General features: G+C 31.5%; 2 long non-coding RNA genes across 2 annotated transcripts; one reads left to right on the top strand and one right to left on the bottom strand.

Annotated features, from left to right (window-relative positions):
• Positions 1-299: 299 nt before the first annotated feature.
• On the bottom strand, positions 300-3,710 carry LOC145160740 (uncharacterized). The gene is made up of 4 exons (XR_013738225.1): positions 3,598-3,710; positions 2,608-3,500; positions 1,731-1,968; positions 300-483 (listed from the first exon to the last, which is right to left on the bottom strand). It is a non-coding gene; the product is annotated as an uncharacterized LOC145160740 (long non-coding RNA).
• Positions 3,127-5,968, top strand: LOC145160786 (uncharacterized). The gene is made up of 3 exons (XR_013738251.1): positions 3,127-3,218; positions 3,448-3,885; positions 4,684-5,968. It is a non-coding gene; the product is annotated as an uncharacterized LOC145160786 (long non-coding RNA).
• Positions 5,969-6,000: the final 32 nt, after the last annotated feature.

Genomic DNA, 6,000 nt, shown 5'->3' with positions numbered 1-6,000 from the left:
TTTTCTGGTTGTATTCACAACGTAATAGTATAAATATTATAGCTATCATTTCTTTTGTAATACTTTTATTTTTCCAGCCAAAAAAAAATTAGTAAAAAATAGACTTATGTCTAAAAATCATTATTTTTTTCAAAATTGTTGATTTCTTTAAAAATATATCGTGTATAAGAAATATTCACATTTTAAAATATAATATTCACATTTTAATAAATATAATAATTCACTAATACATGGTTTAATACTTTCATGTATACCTTCATTCATATTTTAAAACAATTTATATAAAATATACACCTTAATAGAGTCTATTTTTAGTTTAAAACATAAATTTCACAACATGGCATAACACAATCCAATATACACTAATTCACATATTTAAAAAAGTGAAACCTAAACTCTCACACCACCACCACGACCAACTATCACACGTCACCACCAACCATCTGTGCCACCGTCGCAATCATCATTCATTCCAAATCATATCTGCATATAAAATCATTGATTGACATCTTAAATACTATATTTACAATTTAATAAACCAGTTAATCAACTTATTCAGAGTTTAATGTAAAATAATTATAAAAACTAATACCTTCTTACATATTTATACAAAACCAAAAATAAATATATTCACAAGAAAGTTAGTACCAACATTCATACATAAATCATACATATTTTAACACAAAATTTATTAAAAATTCAGAGTTTAATACAATGAATTCACAGTTTAATACAGTCAATTTACAGTTCAGTACACAATATTCACAGCTTAATATAATAAATTCACAGTTTAATGCACAAAAATTATACTTTCACAACCACTTTCTCAACTTAAAACTTACATTTATACCATCAGATCTATATGCTAGTGGCTCTTTCAAAGTTTATTTATATAAATATTCACAATTTAAATTTTACATACTTTATTCAAAATTAGATTAAATCAGATATGTTTATAATGCTTCTTTCGTCTCATATTCCAGAAGCAAACAAAGAATTAAAAAAAATATCACAGCTTAATAATGTTAATTTACAGCTTAATATAGGCAAATTATAGTTTAATACATAAAATTCACAGCTTAATATAATAAATTTAAAGTTTAATACAAAAAAAATTAATACTTTCACGACCATATTCTCAACTTAAACTTACATTTCAAGACTTTAATTCACAGTTTAATAAAACAGTTTATGTCTCTCAATCACAATATTTACATCTTAAAAGCATAATTGGTTTTGTTGAAAGGTTTCATCATATAGCTTGTGTGCACCATACAAATTCACAGTTTAATAATACAGTTTAGGACTCTTATTCATATTATTCACATCTTAAAAACATATTAATTCACTCATTCATTCACAGTTAAAACTAACTTAAACAGAACTGAACAATAATTGAAACATTAAAACATCACAATTCACAGTTTAAAAAAAACTAAATTCACATTATTTGAGAAACACTAACATAATACCACACATTCTAAATTCAACTCACAACATAACAACCATCAATATAATCTCTAAATAAAAATTTGATGCAAATATTATAACAAATAACAAAACAAAAATAAACAACTAAAAGATTAAAACATTAAATTCAACCATATCATAAGGAAAAAAAACAATAAAAAAACACTATTTTTTTCATCATAAAGAACTACTACACATGTAAATAGGAAATAAGTAGAGAACAAAACTTAAATAAGATTTATCTACAAAAACTGACATACCTGATGCTGAGGCTGGTTCATCTTCGATTTCAAAAATCGCCGGTTTCCGGAGCTCGTAGATCTGACCCCTGGTGCGTTGAATGATTGTGGCGACGGTGGCGGTTCACGAAAGTAGGTTTCATTTTTGAGATATTTCGGTGTGTGCTCCACATCTACCACCACCGCCAAATATCAGATGCCGCCACTAAGCACCACCACTAGTGTCTCCGCTATCGTCATCTTTCCCTCCATATAACATCTGTATAATAAATTATCATTCACAACTTAAATATTATATTCACAGTTTAATAAACCTATTAATTCACTCATTCACAGTTTAATGCAAACTAATTCTAAAAACTAATATATTTATAAATATTTATACAACATAACAAATATATAATTACAAACAAATTAATACAAAAGATTTATACATAAGTCATTCATATTTTAATATAAAGTTTATAGTGCATTCACAAATTAATACATAGTCTATTAACAATTTAATACAATACATTTATACCTTCCATATATATCAATCCAATAACTTTGATAATATTTATATATATAATGAGATATTATTTATATATAATGAGATTATATCATCGTATAAACAATATTTATTAATACATCTCCATATTGATTATAATTACAACTTTTGAGTAACACAATTATATATATGTATATCTATTATATATGCAAACGTAATTATGAATAAGTTGATAACTTTGTTATCAAATTAAGAAATAACTTAAATCGGATACTTTGTTTATAAACTAAATTTTTTTTACTGTCCCAATGTCTTTCTTATGATATTTTTATATAATAATTTTTGAAAATTGATCCCCATATAAGTAATTATATACATATTAATTCTCATGAAGTTATGAACAGGAACCTTTTGTGATTTGGAATTCTGCCACATAAGTATTTGGATTCACAATTTCACCGCAAAAGTTTTACGCTTTGTCTTTTCGTCCCTATGACCATTTGGAAAATCATTCGATGACCCGTGACCGCCTTCTTTAACCAATTGCCACCGCCTTTCACCTACGTCCTCTTCTTCAACAAAAAACCCCCCGATGTTACATTCAAAGCCCTGCAATCTTCTATATCCTTCCCCTACCCCTTAATCTCCCATCACTGCGCCAAAGCTTGTGACGCCGACGATTCAACGTCATTGCCACCACCGGTCTCAGCCACCGCCACGATTCTTACGATTCATCGGCAGTCACAGAGACGTATTTTCAACGCCGCCTCCCTAAACCCTTATTCGACCTTTCCCTCCATTGAACACCAGAGAAACCCCACATCCTAATATGTTGTCTCCACCTTTGCTACATCGTTATTACGTCCACCGCTGCCACTGCACACACGCCCTCCAATAACCTGCTTACAGTTTTCGTCCTCCACCACCGACTGTATTTAGACTGTTCTAATTTTCTGGTCTTTCTTCCGTTGCTTTCCAATTTCTGATCTCCATATGTTGTTAGAAGTCGTCGAACTCAGGTAAGGTCCCTCTTCTACTATTGATTTAAATCGTTGATCGATTGAAGCCTTAAATCAAAGTTGTTCTCCATTTGTGATTGTTACTCCTGGTCCGACATTGTTTTGCTGCTTAAGATGGTCCATCTGTTGCTCTACAAAAAGTGATGAAGTTGTTAACTTTGTCATGATCCTACATATTTGCAAAATGTTAGATTTGTTGTGCTTATCATCTTTTTGATTTTTTTTGAAGATGTCGATGATCTTGATTTCTTTGATGAGGGATGGAAAAGGAAAAGATGGCAACTGAAGAGAGGAATAAAAAAAAAGAATCAATAAAGAAGAAAGAGACAAGTATATTTGTATGTATTTTGAAAGAGCTAAATATGCCAAAAAGTCTTACCTACTGTGTTTGCAAAATTTGAACTACACCTGGAAAGAGACAGATGGTTTCTTGGTATGGGAGATTGACAGGAGATTGGATTTGCAAATCTACAAAAGAGAGGTTTCTTGGTATGGGAGATTGACAGATGGTTTCTTGGGGGGGGGGGGTCCAGCTGACATTTTTCTTTTTTTCAACAAGAGTATCATGTACCAGGAAAGAAAGGAGGTCTAGCTGCCATGAGTGCTTTTGAATTGATTTGTATGTGTAAAAGGCTCATCCTCTGAATTTTTTTTTGATACACATCAGGTTAGTACTCGGTTTTTCGTAGTCTTTTTTAATCATTTATATTCTACAATACATATTTATGGAAGCACGGGGAAAAGAGAACATCGATCATGATTGTTTAATATTTCCAGTCAGTCGGTAATTTTTGTAAAAACCTTTATGTTCTAATAATATAAGAGCCTTTGACTCTTTTACATATAAAATGGCCTTATCATTTGTTGAGTAAATCCACATCATTGATATGTAAATCTTAAATAAAAGTATGAATCTTTATTATTCTTTTTCTACAAAAGAACCACTGTATTGTTTCGCGGTAATGAATTGCAAACTTTCTATGAAATTTTTCAAAATTGGAAAAATGCAGGAAATAACGCCGTACTTTTGTTTCTTTGTTTATTATAGTATCTTACTTTCACTTGTCTCTATTACAACATTGCACTTTTAATTTTTCTCTTATTAAGGTGGTAGGTATACTTTGAAAAGTCCACCCAATTATAGCGTTGTACTTTTATTTTATTTTTCTTATTAGGACATTGTACTTCAAAAAACCTACCAATTTTAGGAAGAAATATAAGTAAGATCCTATAATTAACTAACAAGTGAAAGTACATTGCTATTTCTTGTAATCAAGATTGCTTTGTTTTCCATGACATTGTCTGTTTCGGTAGCTTTTTGTAAGTACAATTGTGTAATAAGTAAAAATGAGAGTAGAATTATAACGAACAAATAAATTAAAGACCGTTGCTATTTCTTAAAGCGCTTTTTTTCTGTAATTTTCCCTCTTTTTTTATAAGTTATTAACTAATTTTTATTTTGCAGGCTGCTTTGAATCCAGGACACCATCCATCGAACTCAGTTACGTACATCAATTCCCCTCCTTTTCTTTATCAACATCCGGAATCGGAATGCCACTGCACGAAAGTCGAGACCAGGTCAACAACAATAGCAGTATAGTATCATTAATCTTTTCAAACTCCTTTCTTTTTTACACCCTCTCCACCTCCAATCCCAATACCATTCATGACGCATTCCATTCCATCATCTGTTCCAACGACTCCCGCTCAATCATGTAATTAATTTTCTTCTTAACAACTCATGTTATATGACTATAACTCAAGCATGATGTATGATTTCTATTTTATGCTTACAAAGAAAAAAAACTTTCTTTTAATTGTACACAAAGTAGAAATTTATCAACATTTAACCGAACCTGATCCAACCCGGCGCCGGTAATTCCTGCTAGTTAATATATTAAATTTTAAAATTGTGAAGGTAAGGAAGCACCTGTATAATTCCTCCAAATATACAATTTTGCAAAAGTGAAACAGTACAATTTACTTTCTCATTTTCTCTCTCCCATACTTGGACCAGTTCACATATGAACGTTATACACACACTAAAGTTGTTTGATTATCATCACCGGAGTTCTACTATCAACAAAATATCCACCAGATTTGAAACAAAAAACGAACAAATCTTTCCGGTCTCGCAAAGAAGCACCGGAGACTACTCAGAACCACAAAACTAATGTCGGAGACATAAGATTGCAGTTGTTAAATCTCATATTCACTTTGATCTAACTAGATTTGGAAAATTCTGGACTAGGAACACCACAAGAGACGAGAAGAAACCATCAAAATCACTCAGATCTAACCTGATCTGAGCACAAAGCATGAATGGAAGTCGCTAGTATCATGAATCTGCCGATACATCATCAGAGACTGATAACGGAGGTGGCGGTTCACCGTAAATCGCATATGTGGAGTAGTTGTTGGTTCGTCGGAGGTGCTAGTTTGGCTGTCCGAGAAGGCAACGCCGATGGTAGATCGTGACTGTGGTGGCCAACGAAGACCTATTTATGTCATATTTCTTGCATAAAACGATGGTATCACACCGATGATTGGAGATTGCGACAGAGGAAGACATATGGCGGTGTTGGCGGTGGTGTGGCCGCCGTCGGTGGTAGTGGATGTAGTAGTGTTCATCGTAAGAGGTTGAAGAAATTGAAAAATTATGTGTAGATCTAAAACTGATGGATAGATGTAAAATATGAAAATGGGTTTAGTTTTGGGGAATTTTTACAGTCATGTCATTCTTTTGTTTTAGCTATTAAGAAAAATATCCTTTAAAAAAATA

This window comes from Lactuca virosa, chromosome 1 (genome assembly GCF_052849685.1).
Source record: "Lactuca virosa cultivar CGN04683 chromosome 1, Lactuca_virosa_CGN04683_v6, whole genome shotgun sequence".
NCBI classification, from domain to species: domain Eukaryota; kingdom Viridiplantae; phylum Streptophyta; class Magnoliopsida; order Asterales; family Asteraceae; genus Lactuca; species Lactuca virosa.
This window is presented reverse-complemented; position numbering and strand designations above follow the sequence as displayed.